A 14,952-nucleotide genomic window follows, 5' to 3' on the forward strand; every position below is an offset into this window, starting at 1 on the left:
ATCATGATAAGTGTGCTCCTCATCCCCTTTATCTGTTTTACCCATCCCCCCCATCTGGCAACCGCCAGTTCTCTGTATTTAAAGTCTGGTTTTGGGCAGCCCATGTGGCTCAGAGGTTTCGCACTGCCTTCAGCCTGGGGTGTGGTCCTGGAGACCCGGGATCGAGTCCCACGTTGGGCTCCCTGCAAGGAGCCTTCTTCTCCCTCTGCCTGTGTCTCTGCCTCTCTCTCTCTCTCTCTCTCTCTGTGTGTCTCTCATGAATAAATAAATAAAATCTTTAAAAATAAATAAATAAATAAAAGTCTGGTTTCTTATTTTTTTCTTTGTTCATTAATTTTGTTTCCTAAATTCCACATATGAGTGAAATAATATAGTATTTGTCTTTCTCTGTCTGACTTATTTCACTCACATTTGTCCCAAATGGCAAGATTTCATTATTTTTTATGGCTGAGTAATATTCCATTGTGTGTGTGTGTGTGTGTGTGTGTGTCTATACCACATCTTCTTTATCCATTCATCTACGGATGGACACTTGTGCTACTTTCACATCTTGTCTATTGTAAATGACGCTGCTATAAAAACATAGGGGTGTATCTATCTTTTTGAATTAGTGTTTTTGTGGGGAATTTTCTTGGTTAAATACCCAGAAGTCCAATATGGTATTTCTATTTTTAATTGTTTGAGGAACCTCCATACTATTTGCTACAGGGCTGTGCCAATTTGTATTCCCACCAACAGTGTATAAGAGTTCCTTTTTCCTACATCCTTGCCAAAATGTTACTTTTCTTGTGTTTTTTATTTTAGTTTTGTGACAGGTGTAAAGTGATATCTCACTGAGGTTTCATTTGCATTTTCCTGATTACTATTGATGTTGAGCATCTTTTCATGTGTCTGTTCGCCATCTGTATGTCTTCTTTGGAAAACTGTCTATTCAGGTCCTCTGCCCATTTTTAATTGGCTTATTGGGAGAGGGAGTAGTGAGTTCTTTATGTATTTTGAATATTACCCCCTTATTGGATATATCACTTTCAAATATCTTCTCCCATTCAGTAGGTTGCCTTCTTATTTTGTTGACGGTTTCTCTTACTGCACAAAAGCTTTTTTTTTCTTTTCTTTTTTTTTTTTTGGTGTACTCCCAGTAGTTTAATTTTGCTTTTGTTTCCCTTTCCAGAGGAGACCATACTCTTTCTCTTTCTATTATACTATTTAATCTCCTGATCCCTGGGTATATTTTTATATTGGAGAAAGAGCTAGAAAGATTCTTGACAATAATTGTGGATTACAATCTTATAAATTTATCATTTCAACCTAGTGTGATAGCTACCCAGAATCTTTTTCTGAGGAGTTAATCATCTGAGCATGCTGACATCCCGAAATTCTGCTCTCTCGATTCTAAACCACTAACACCACCTCGTACATTAAACTGAAATGACGGCACTAACCCTTTAGTTGGCATGTTGGGTTGCTTAAATATAAGCACAAATTTGAATTGCTGATATAGTAGATAAGAACCTGTCAATACACCAAATGTTATGTAGATATAGATATACAGATGGAAATATAGATAAGAGATTCACAAGATATTTAGCTTGATAAGGCTTTTGTACTAGGTGACTAACATGAGTTTGGAATACATACAATGTTTCTTCGTGGCAAGAAAATTTAGAATACTGTAATCTTTTTCAGAGGTTTCTTTCTTTTGATAGAAACTACCAATGTGGACATATTTACAACAACTCCCTTTAGTACTTGAGTGTGCATATTACCTTCAGGTAAAGTCAAGGAAAAAAATAAGCCCAAAGGATGCTTGATGCATAAAAAAAAAAAAAATTAAAAATAAGAGAACAAAGAAGAATTTCTTTGCTTTTATCATTTCAAAGATTTCTGATGTTCTGAGAGTTATAAAAATGAGTTACACTATAAGAAAATATTGTCATCTTAAATACAAATTCAGATGACATTAAAATGAAATATTGAAAAACATGGGTTGGATGTTTAAAGATAACCATCATGTTTAATAACAAAGCTTAATTTGCATCAATCAAAGGAGAAATATAGTTCATCTCATCCTTTAACTAGTAGGCCAGTCACCTGGCCTAACGTAGAGTATATTTTCTCCTGCATAGTGTTTTCTGATGTGTGCTGAGAAAGCCTGGGCAGCACAGACCACCCTCTGTGTCTTCTCTAAACCAAGAAGTTTGAGAGTGCAGTTTTGCTGTGGGATTAAAATAAAGACTCAGGGATATTTTAAAATAAGGAAAGATCTTTTGTTGAGCTTGTTGATTACATTGCTTCTATTGGTATTTTATATCCTATTTCCCCCACCCATATGCTTCTTCGGTGTACATTTCCTGCTAAAATTGAGGGTCAAAAGAGAATCACACTTCTGGTTCCTGCTGATAATGTGAACCCAAAATAACAGCCAAAAAAGGCAAACATCTGTGAAGGCTTAGTCAGAGCACTTTCTCACTAGTAATTCTTCCTAAAGTGCTATTGCTCTTACTACCAGAAAAAAAAAAAGGCAGATGCCTCCTCAGTGTCTTGACCAACCGTACCCTCTCATCACAAAAGCAATCTTCTAGGGAAACCATGTATACAGAAAAAATAACTTTCTCCCCAAAATGAAGTGGGAGCTAATGCACCCAACCCAAGGATATGAGAATTTACTAGTATAGGCATCAGTCAACAAAAGTGGGATATAGAAATTAGATTTTCACATTCAAAACATCTTCAAGTGATGTTTCAAGGCAGGGCCATGACCTTCATTGAATATAATTATAGGTACTGACGCAATTGGTGTTTTTCACTTGATAAATGTCAATTCTTTTGCCAATTATGAATAAATCACAACTAGTTCTGAATTCTTTCGTGTACTTCTAGCCAACAATTTAATAGTGTTACAAACATCTGTTTTCCTACAGCATCGATGTCATCTTGAACCTGAAATTATTCATTTGGATTTTATTACATTGTGAATAATTAGGGTCACCAGAAGTCAAATGATGGACCCTCTTGGCTTTCGGACCTTGTTTGGATGCATTTTGCACGGCAAGCTTTATCAAGGTCAATTTCTTACAGTCTCTGCCTCATATCATTAAATCTGCAAAGAAATCTGCTTAGAATGTGGATGTGAAACTTTTTACTTGATAGGATGTTTCTCCAACCCCATTCTGTGGAGTATGTATTTTCTGTTATATTGATCCATTTTGAAAAACTTCACCTGCATTTTTCAGATTGAACTTTTATTAGAAAGTGCTCTTGCAGTTAAGAGAAGTCAAAGAAGGAGGTGACTGTTGCAAAAGGGTCTTGTGCATGGTAGTTGAAGAATGGCTCCCCAATGGTCTGTCCACATTCTAATCTTCAGAACCTGTGAGTGTTGCTTTGAGATGAGATTGCCTTGGATTACCTGAGTGGGCTGTAAATGCCAACACAAGAGAAATACAGAGAGAAATTTGACACAGATACACAGAGGAGAAGTGGTTTGAAGACAGAGACAAAGTTTGCACCAATGGGACCACAAGCTGAGGAAGCTAAGGAACGCCAACAATCACCAGAAGCTGAAAGAAGCAAAGAAGGGCTCTTCTTTAAAGCTTCTGAAGAGAAGTGCTAGATTTTGGACTTTTGGCCTTGAGAACTCAGAGAGAATACATTTTTTCTTGTTTTAAGGCACCAAATTTGAGGTGATTTGTTATAGCCACTCTGGAAAACTAACTTAAGTACCTTTACTGAATTCACCATGGTCCTCAACCTTGTTGGTCCTGAAAATCCAGTTTCATTACTTTAGTCAGAAATGCCCTAGCCCTGGATGACTACTTCTCACTAACCAAATTCACAAGCAACAGATTGAAAACCAGATTATCAATCTATTTATTTACCAGGAAAAAATAACCATGTTCTAGTAATTAGGATTAATGACATGGTTAGAGCATTTAGAGGTATATTTAGAAGGAACAAGATTCCTCTTATAACCAGCCTCGGGCATGAGACTTCCTGGGACCTCCCCAACTTGAGCTGAAGACCAAAGAGAATCAGAAACAATGTGAAAAGGTTAGAACATCGATGTTGCTGTAGAGTTGGTGCTAGCCAGGGCTACTGGAAAATGAAATGTGCAAAATTTCACAACCCAGGAAAGGGTCCATACAGCAGTCCGGAGGCAGACTTCCTTCCTCCTTGGGGGACCTCAGTCTTTGCTGTTAAAGCCTTTATCAGTTAGATGAGGCCCACCCACATTATGAAGAGAAAACTGCTTTTGTCAAAGTGTACTGATTTAAATGTTAATCACATCTTTAAAATCCCATCGCAACAACATCTATCCTGATGTTTGACCAAACATGTGGATACCATAGCCTAGACAAGTTGACACATAAAATTAACCATCACACTGTCTATTCATGATAGTATTCTAACCAACAGAAAGACAACACAAAATGCAAGAGCCAGTTCTCCAGAGAAGGAACCAGGGAATGCAATGAAGAACCCAGAAAAACCATGCCTGGGCATTACTAAAGGTTGTACAGAAAAGGGAGGACTTCTCAGAAATTGGACCCTGAAAATATCTATAATATTTCAACTGGGGTCAAGTCTGAGAAGGATTTGTATTGAGCTTCACCTGAAAGTGTACTTGCCACCTCCTAACGCTTCTACATTTGGTATGAAGATGTTGGTGGTCACCCAGTAAGTCTGGGAGCAGCTGGAACTTTCATTCTAACCAGCTAGATGGCAGACTGATGTATACATGGCAGCACATCTTCTGAGCTATGATGTCAACGAACACAGACAGGATCAATATAAATTCCCAAAGTCTGAAACCAGAATGACTAGAAATGAATTCTGAATAAGTAAGGTGATATTGTTGTCCAAGAAATCTAAACTGCACAGTGAAAACCAAATCCAGAACTTGGTCTTTAAGATTTTGTTGATTGGGGGATGCCTGGGTGGCTCAGCGTTTGAGGGTCTGCCAAAGGCTCAGGGCATGATCCTGGGGCCCGTGATTGAGTCCCGCATCAGGCTCCCCATAGGGATCCTGCATCTTCCTCTGCCTCTGTCTCTGCCTCTTTCCCTGTTGTCTCTCATGAATAAATAAAATCTTTTTTTAAAGATTTTTAAAAATTTATTCATTCATGATAGAGAGAGAGAGAGAGAGGCAGAGACACAGGCAGAGGGAGAAGCAGGCTCCATGCCAGGAGCCCCATGTGGGACTCCATCCCAGGACTCCAGGATCGCGCCCTGGGCCAAAGGCAGGCGCCAAACTGCTGCGCCACCCAGGGATCCTTAAAGATTTTATTTATTGAGGATCCCTGGGTGGCTCAGCGGTTTGGCGCCTGCTTTTGGCCCAGGGCGCGATCCTGGAGACCCGGGATCGAATCCCACATCGGGCTCCCGTTGCATGGAGCCTGCTTCTCCCTCTGCCTGTGTCTCTGCCTCTCTCTCTCTCTCTCTCTCTGTGACTATCATAAATAAATTTAAAAACTTAAAAAAATAAATAAAATCTTTAAAGAAAAAAGGATTTTGTTAATTGGGAGGAGGGGAGAGGGTGGCAAATATTCCTTGACTTGTCTGAAATATCACTTGTTCCTTTGGAGAGAACAGCCGTAGGGGACCTTCTGAGAATTGCTTACCAGATATGAAAAGCAAAGAGTGAAAGTCTGAAGGGTCAACTTTCAGGAGAGACTTCGAGAGACTCTGGGCACAGGTAGGATTACCTTGGGCCCAGGTAGAAAAGAACATAAATCCAGGGTCATGGAGCAGATGCTGGCAACATCTGGAGGTGGAAAACAGACACTGTCACCAGTAGAAATTTCAGATACTTTCATATCTCAATACAGTTGTCTTGGACAACTCAAAGTATCAGTATATTCATCACTACTTTGAAATTATGACAATTATTGAGCTTGATCATTTAATCAATGAATCAAACTCATGTGCTATTTCAGTTTTCAAAAATACTGTTTCTTCAATATATTTGATTTCCTTTGTAATCTTATGTACTTTATGCATTAAAAGCACTGTCTTGAGAAGGATCCATAGGATTCATTAGAGTGCCAGAAGGGTCTGGACACACACACAAAATAAAGAACTCTTAAAGAATATATAATTTTGTCCTATTTATATTCATTCATTTAACAAATGTTGTTTAGAACTCGCTTTGTTCCATGGGTGAACTCTTAAGAAGTGTTTTGAAGGGATCTGGGGGAACGTATTTAAAAAGGAAACTTGGAACAGAGCGAAGTATTAATTTAAACCGCAACATAAATGCTACAAAAATAATGACACAACAGAAGCCATGAATTTAGGGACAAATCCATTTGAAGGATTTCTTAACACTATGTAATTTGTTACTGCTAAGCTTCTGATTACTGTATAATCAGGCTGACAAATGACTAATGCTGGGCAGGTCCAAACAAGTGAATTCTAGTTTTGTTTGGGACCCTGTCTCCCCATCTTTGAGTAGAGTCTTACAGAATTTAATGGTCCTACCTCTGTTTGGGTTGTCTGTCCCTCTGTATGACTGACAAAAGCTTTATGATTTTTCTCATCTAGACTACAGACACTGGGTAGAGTAATTACCCAGAAGCTTAGAGTACATTTTCTTTGTCTATCATTCATTTTTAAAAGTTATATTCACAAGTGGAGGGAACACACAGATTTTACAAAATGTGTGACATTTTGATAATGAAATATCAAAAAAGAAAGAGAAGATAGAAAAAAAAATGTAAATCTGCCACAATGTATAGAACTCACTTTTAGGAGCTGACCATTGGCTATTTAAAGGAAATAGAATCGTAATAACAAGTAGTAAATGTTGGAATTGATGAGTTTTGAGATCATTACATCCACATTTGAAGTGAAAGTGGAAATCATATTTATGAATGACAAGGCTACAGATGAAGGCTAGACATTGATGGAAAGAACTGAGAGCATAAATCATAGTCTCAGCAGTGTGAAAAAGCCTGAAGCCAGGAAAGTTGGAAGCCAGGGGCAAAAAATGAGCAAACCAACAGGCAGTGGAGGAGGTTGGTTTACGCTTCCTCCTCCATCAGCCCACACAAAGGCAGAAATGAGAAGACAACACTTGTGGTGTTGAGATCATGTAACCCTGGCTTTAATGCCGACTTGAGTGGTGCTATCTAAAAAGTGGTGAATGTAGAATATGATAAGTAATAAAATGGAATATTTGGATTGGGCTGTGTTGAAAAAGGGATTCGGAACAGTCTTCATTCTCACGAGTCCCCCTACCACCCTCAAGACCCACGTACAATATCCCTACTGATTAGAAGCCGTTCGTTTAATCGTGATGCCAATGGGTTGATGTCTGTTCTGCCAAAATTCCTCTGTTGAAATCCTAACCTCCAAGGTGATGATGTTAGGAGATGGAGTCTTTGGGAGAGGATAACATCACAAAGGCAGAGCCCTCAGAAGTGGAATTTCTGCCTTATGAAGGAGACACATTAAAGCTCCCTCACCTCTTCTGCCGTGAGAGGTTACACCAAAGAGACAGGCGTCCAAGAAATCAGCTCTCCCCCGAGGGCAGCGAATCTGCTGGCACTTGACCTTGGTCTTCCCAGCCTTCAGAACCGTGAGACCTAAAGGCGGTTCATTAGCCCGTCTCTGGCGTTTCGTTATAGCCGCCCAGACGAAGATGCTAATGTGTTACAGAGATAACGTCCTTCGGACCATAATTTCTCTTCCTTTTAAAAACTAGCTCAGAAAAAAAAATTAATTAAAAAATAAATTAAAAATAATAAAAACTAGCTCAGGAACATAATCTTCTACACCTTCACACTCAGTAGTCTTAAGTTTTCTGTTTTACCATCACAGCAACATTTGTGATGGCAGCTTTTACACCTTTCAGAGAATGTTTTCTTTTTTTTTCTTTAAAGATTTTATTTATTTATTCATGAGAGACCCACAGAGAGAGAGGCAGAGACACAGGCAGAGGGAGAAGCAGGCCCCATGCAGGGAACCCAAGGTAGGACTCGATCCTGGGTCTCCAGGATCACACCCTGGGCCGAAGGCAGCACTAAACTGCTGGGCCACCCAGGGATCCCCAAGAATGTTTTCTTTTTTGCCAAAGTACACAAAACAGAAAGAGTAGGTAGCATCACGAGACATTTGAGTTGAAACATAAGCATTAAGCTCCCGGATGCTGAAGTCCATTATTAACCAATCCACTGCTGTCACCAAAATCTTAGAAGGAGGTAGGTGTTGTAAAACCCTTCTGAACCCTCCTTTGTGGCTAAATAATGTAGTCAAAGCTATAATCTGTAGTTTATCTTTTCTGAAACCTTCCTCAACACATCAGCAAAGGAAATTAAAATCTTAATTAAAACCTTTTCATTAGATGTCGCAGCGAAGGCGGTGCTTTCGCTGTGGCCAGGATAACGATGTGATAAAATGACTAGAGCTTGAGAAATGCTACCCTGTCTCAGACCAAGATTCCAACCAATCATTTCTCACAGTGCCACCGAGACTAGCTTGTGATTTCTTATCAAACTCCAGGGATTGTTGTTGGACTTTGAACAACGTTTGTGTTTTATGATGAGCATGTCTTCCCTTATCTAAATCTTCATTGAACATATACCTGTTGTTTTGTCTACCCAGCAACTATTTTCCAGGTACTGCCCCCACCCCTTTGTCTACTTTTTAGGGTTACAGAAGGTTTTACAGTAGTCCTATAGTGTGACACTGCTCCCATGCAGGATCGGTTGGTCTGTAGAGTATTGGCCTCACACAGGTCAATTAATTCCTTCCTCAGGAATTTTGAAGCTGGAATTGAGAAGAACAAATAATCTCTCTCTAAGTGGCTACACTATAAACACTACTTCCTTGGGACTGTTCTTACTGACATGTGCGCTGCAAACGGGAAAGCAGGTCTGCGTTGGAGCAGTGAAGCAGGTGTGGAGAGAGGGGCAGAGATACAAGTCAAAAGGAGAAGAATCTCTGGGTTTCCTTTTGTGCTCCAGTTGGTGGTTCTCTTCTTGAGCATCTGATGCCTCTTGGATTCCATTAATTACTCCATTTATTTTTAAATAAATCCTCTCATTTTTTATTGTTAAGCTAGTTTCATTGGGCACCTGTTTCTTGCACCAGCAAATAAAGCTCCTAACATTCATTTGTTTAATAAACTTCTGCTTATTAATATTTAACATGTAAATTATTCTTTAGGTTGTTCTACCTTTTGAAGGTACAAATTTCATCATCCTTTAATTCATTTCATCTAAAGGGCATGGCGTTCAAGTGCCAAGAAGTACCTTCTAGCCTGAGAGCTGATGTTAATTTTGTGTTCACCTTAAGCATACTCTTGATTATTTAAGAACCTTGTTCATATCCTCTATCTGTTTAGTTCAGTTAGATTCATATATTTTTGATTGCCTGCTTTGTGCTGGACAATGGATGTACTTGGTGATGTAGATGGAAACATGAAGGAAGAGATCTCATAACCTAGTAGAAGAGAAATATTTGTAAATGATCAGTTGAGATGTAGTATACCAAGAGTTAGCAAACAAGTGTGGTCAAGGTACAACCAAGGAGTTATTAACACTCTGACTAGTAGCAGACACTAGTTTTTTCCCCAGCACGCTTCCCCTAATTTTTCTAGAAACTTCTTTTTCACCTCTGTGCAAATAATAACTTGTTCACTCAGGGAAGTTGAATGTTCTCACCTGAATTTATGTTCCATTTCCACTCTGGCCACAAAGACTGAAAACCTCATGCAAGCTGTGCAATTTACAGTGTCCTGCATCTAGCCTCGAGGCTTACCTCCAACGAACCTCACCCCCTGCTTTCACACACTTGTGCATTCTTCTCCTACACTGAATGGGGTTCACCTGTGTAATTATTAGGATATTAAAGAAAAACAGAATATGACTTCCATATCCAGATCAGAGAAAATAGAGCTTTATAATCTTGGAAGACAACTATACCTCCCTAAAAAATAAAAATGAAAAAACTTAAAAATAACAATTTTTTTTTAAAGAAAGAATACATTATGGATTCTCTCCTGCTGTGGAGCATTCACTCTGGGGTAAGCCACATGCCTTGTGGTGAGAACACTGAAGCAGCTCTGTGAAGATGTTCACACGTAAAATGGAAGTCCTTGCCAACAACCGGCAGTAGCTTAGCAGGCATGTAAATGAGTCCTCTTGGAACTGGACACTTTGGCCTGGTCAAGTCTTCAAATGACTGCAACTTCATCAGAGATTTCAAAGCCCCAGCTGAAGATAGAACCACCCAGCTAAGCTGCTTCTAAATTCTTCTTACACAGAAACCGTGTGAGATAATAGTTGTTCATTGTTGTTTAAAGCTGCTAAAGCTTGGAGTAATTACTTATGGAGGAACAGATAATCAATACCATACCCCATCATTTGCTATGACATAATTGGTCCAAGGATGGACGACTAACCCAAGTTAGGCCAATGACTAATTTCCCCACAATGTTTTGATAACTATCACAGAAAACATGCAGACAGTTTCTCTCTGGTGGCTGAACTTACAAGATATAAAACTTAAATGCTACGAGTGACCATGTTTCTACCAAGTAAAGAAAACCAGTCTTAAAAAGCATGAAGTTGACAAAGAAAGAGACAGAATAGCAGGGAGAAAGCCATGACCATGTTAAGCTCTAAGTTCCAACTATTCCTGACACTTACATGGGTCTTACTCTTTCTTTGGCTTCAGTATTTGGCTCTTCTCCAGAAACCTCCATCCTGATACAATTGCCTTACGGCCTCTGCATATCTTGGGTCATTTCTCATTTATTCTCTTTTTTTTTTAATTTTTATTTATTTATGATAGTCACAGAGAGAGAGAGAGAGAGAGAGAGAGAGGCAGAGACAGATGCAGGCTCCATGCACCGGGAGCCCGACGTGGGACTCGATCCCGGGACTCCAGGATCACTCCCTGGGCCAAAGGCAGGCGCTAAACCGCTGCGCCACCCAGGGATCCCCTCATTTATTCTCTTGACCCAACCCCTCACTTCAGTTGCTATGTACATATCATCTTAGCAATGAGACCACCTTGCCTAAAATAGATTAGCCAGTGTGTGGTGACTTCTTAATTTATCCATTTCCTAGAACATTTCCTAGAATTTACTTCCTTGCATGTTTCCAGGTACAGTGAACCACAAGGAAGATTCTTGAGAGATTTGGAGGGTGGTAGGGAAGCAAGGCTAGGCCTCCAACTTCTCTATTGTCCCCTGGATCCTCCTGTAGCTCCTCTAACTTCTGGTCCAAGCGAGTGTGCTTAGCTCTGTGCTGATGGGCCCCAGGCTCTGCAGGATACCCTCATCACCAAGGTCAGGGACAACAAGGCTGAACCCAGGTTTCTGTCTGTCCTGGTGGAGTTGCATCTCAAGCTTATGGGTCCCAGGCTGCCCTTAATCATCTTTTCCACTTTACATCCATTCTCCCCTCCCAGTATCATCAGACCCAGAGACAAGAGCCTTACAGGGATTGCTCAACTAGCTCCTGCTGTTCTGGGGCAGGAGGGTGGGGGCATGGGCACATAAACATTAAGTAGAGAAGAGGCTGAAAGAGGTCCTTAGCATCAGAGGGGGCCAAGGTGATTCTGAGAAGTACCATGGGAAAACCTCACTCACCATCTACAAGGCAGAAGGCATCACCTTGGCAAAGTCCAGCCGTGGTGGACAGGACCAGACAGAGCCAAAGGAAGACCGGTTACAAGGGCAATGCTACTTTCCCTCTTAGTGATCTCCAAACCAGTGAATTAAAAGAAAGAAGGGAGGAAGAGTGAAAGAGCTGACTCTGAAGATCCTTGGACCCTGGGTCAAGCCATAGGTGATGGAAAAGTAAGGATGTAATTAGATTTTTAAGTGGACTCACTGACTTTTTAGTAACCAAAAGGGTCCAACAAGTTGTGGGATCTCCTTGACACATCACGAAGAACCTACCTAGTAAGGGAGAGCTGATATAGCATAGTTGAGGACAAAGGAGGGAGAAAAATAAAATTTAATGTTTGTACTCCATTGAGTTTATCCTATTCAATAAATTGGTGTTCAAGTGGCCCTCTTCCCTGGGGTTGACGGTCCTGATATTCCCAATGAGTTCTATGGCCCAGTAAAGGAAAGAATGCATTGTAATCCTGTATGAGAAGAGAAGAGGACTAAGGGCAGAACCCAGGCAGAGCATTAAAGGGTCAAGAATGGGAAAAAGAGCCAGTAAAGAAGACTGACCAACCAGAAGAGGCAAGACAATGAAGGGCCTCAAGAAAGAATCAGTTCCATAGTAATTTATGCTGCATAAACTTGAGTGATCCCAAGCCCTACCAGCCTATGGATGCAAATCTGAGCACACTAATTTCCAAACTTCACAGGCTCTACCTCTCATCTGTATAATTGCTTGTCACCCTTTTCCTCTGAAGGCTTCTTTTCTATAAGCTCTTCGAGAGAATGTTGTTTCTTTACTACCTCTCAATTCCCCAATACTCCAAAGTACCAAATCCTGAATGAGCTAAAAGGACTGCGTTTTGCTTATTTAGGTGTGTGGTGAAGCCATATTGTCTTCTCTACCAAAATGAGGACTATGACAGTAGAGACTGCTAGGTGAACTTCTGTATCCTTTTGTTCATTTGCTATCCCAGGCCACCAAGCACAAAATAGAATATAAAAAACCATAACCTAGTTTTCCTTGGAGCTAGATATGACAATGTGGTGATATTCTAGTAATACGCTGGGAGCAGAAGTAGTGCATACAACTACTAGGATATTTCTTTTTTCTTCTTTCCCGTCTTTCAGCTGGTGGGTATGCTGAAAATCATGCTGCAGCAGCCTTCATGGATCACAGGTGACCTTGGGAATGAGAAGGCCCCAGGGATTGATACTGAGACGTACCTCCCAGTGAGACCTTTAATGAAGGCTGCTGAGAGTGATGTCAGTCGGCAGCTCACCGCTCTTAAACCCCTCAGCTAAAGAGAGCCACCTTGTTCAAGTTCACGGCCATTCCAGGGTGGTTCACATTCAGTGGCATATCACTGTGGGAGTATAAAGACCTGGCTATTTTTGTCTAACTCAAGAAAGCTCTGAGGGATTGGCCACAGCTATCATTGGGCCTGAATCAGCCTAACCCCTTCTGCTCACTCCTGCTCCCCCTCACGCCAATTAGACATGCTTCTGTGTGGCTACTTCCTGAGGCTGCAGTGTTCTTCACCCACAGAGTCTCAGAGCTGAACTCCTTTGTGTCCTTCTGGATTTTGTTCAGAAGTCACTACCTCCATGAGCCTTGCCCTATATACCCTCCTAGACTATCTGCCCCACCAGCACTCCTGATCCTTGTCATTCTACTCCGTTTCTTTTTCCTATATGCTTATAATTCTCTAATACACTGTATCACTTATTTACCTATTTATGTATTTGTTTATTATGGTTTTCCCCCCTCTCCCTCAGTAGGATGTAAGGTCCCAATAGCATGAGGACACGGATCTTGGTTTTGTGCACTGATACATCCCATGCACCTATAATATTGCCTGCCACATAGCAGGCATTCAGTGAATATTTGTTGAATGTGTGAATCATTCTTAAGGAGAATTTTACAGATATTCAACCTTCAGGACCCTCAATTCCAAAAACAGATTGGAAAGAATTCTCTGGCAGCAGATTCACTAATTATTACATACTCTGTATCATCCAGAAAATATTGGTCATGCATTTTTATGGAGTACTCTAAGTCACTCCTTTTATTTTGTATTTATTTATTTTTAAAGATTTTATTTATTTATTGACAGAGAGAGGGAGAAAAAGCACAAACAGAGGGAGTGGAAGGCAGAGGGCGAGGGAGAAGCAGACTCCCCATGGAGCCGGGAGCCCATGGGGACTCATCCCAGTACTCCAGGATCATGACCTGAGCCCAAGGCAGATGCTTAACTGAGCATCTGCAACTGACTGACCCAGGCGCCCTAAGTCACTCCTTTTATACTTTATATTCATCAATATCTCCTCCCTCCTGACATACACATCTCTAAATATTACAATGCCTATTTCACAGGTAAGGTCTATGATATCTGTTTCCAAGAGAGAGCTATTGAAGTATGACTTTCCTTAGAATAGAAAACAGAAATCCTCAAGTGTGATGATCCGGGACAACTTGCTGGGTCACATGATAGGGTATGGTTACTTCTAACAGGAACTGTCTGTTCTCAAGTACAATTCATCGCAACTGAGTTGTTGGAAACTTTGTTTTGCTTCATATTACCAGCTTCTGAAAGAAGTCAGTATTTGTGAGGTTTCAGGAAGTTTCCTTTGAAGTCAGCACTCCAGTAAAAACATGAACTAGATCAACTGAGCACCCATGGAGTCAGCCTGCGGATTTATTTCTGTATTCTCAGAGGGCTTTCTTCTCCTGGTCAAGTTCCTGCTTTTTCACCATTTGTCTTCTGAGTGAGAAAAGGTTATTTATTTATTTATTTATTTATTTATTTATTTATTTTATATTTACACAAGAAAAGGTTATTTAAATGTTATCAGTGAAGAAACAAGAATAATCATTCCAAGAAAATCTTGTCATTGAAGTTATATTCTTTGATATACTTCTATAAATTATCAATTATCTTTTCATCCTTTGACTTTGATTTTGCCTGGTTCTTGCTTTCCAAACTACATTTTATAATGATGCCAACATAGACTACTTCTTTCTGTGTGTAATTGTACACCAGAAAAATTCTAACATCTGTTAGTGACAGTCTCCTCCATTCTTAAGAATCAGCAAACTGTCTGTATCACTGTCCTTTATCCTCCACGTTTCATATGTAATCAGTTTCTATTCTTAATGTCTCTTAATCTATTGATCTACTAGACCATACGAGATCTACCATTCATCTAGTATACTAGATGTACAAAATCACAATCTCTGGTGACAGGACCCTAGATCTTGCATAACAATCAGCCATATGAATTTTGTGCCTGATACGACTTGAGGATTACTAGATTATTATGGTATTAAC

General features: G+C 40.1%; 1 long non-coding RNA gene across 1 annotated transcript in view; it reads left to right on the forward strand.

Moving 5' to 3' along the window:
- Nucleotides 1–5,065, forward strand: part of LOC112660539 (uncharacterized) — a 270,043-nt gene extending 264,978 nt beyond the window's left edge. Inside the window, exon 25 of the long non-coding RNA XR_007406630.1 lies at nucleotides 2,922–5,065. This is a non-coding gene — a long non-coding RNA (uncharacterized LOC112660539). The remainder of the gene's footprint in view (nucleotides 1–2,921) is intronic.
- The last annotated feature ends 9,887 nt before the right edge of the window (nucleotides 5,066–14,952 follow it).

This window comes from Canis lupus, chromosome 2, assembly GCF_003254725.2.
Source record: "Canis lupus dingo isolate Sandy chromosome 2, ASM325472v2, whole genome shotgun sequence".
In the NCBI taxonomy this organism is placed as follows: domain Eukaryota; kingdom Metazoa; phylum Chordata; class Mammalia; order Carnivora; family Canidae; genus Canis; species Canis lupus.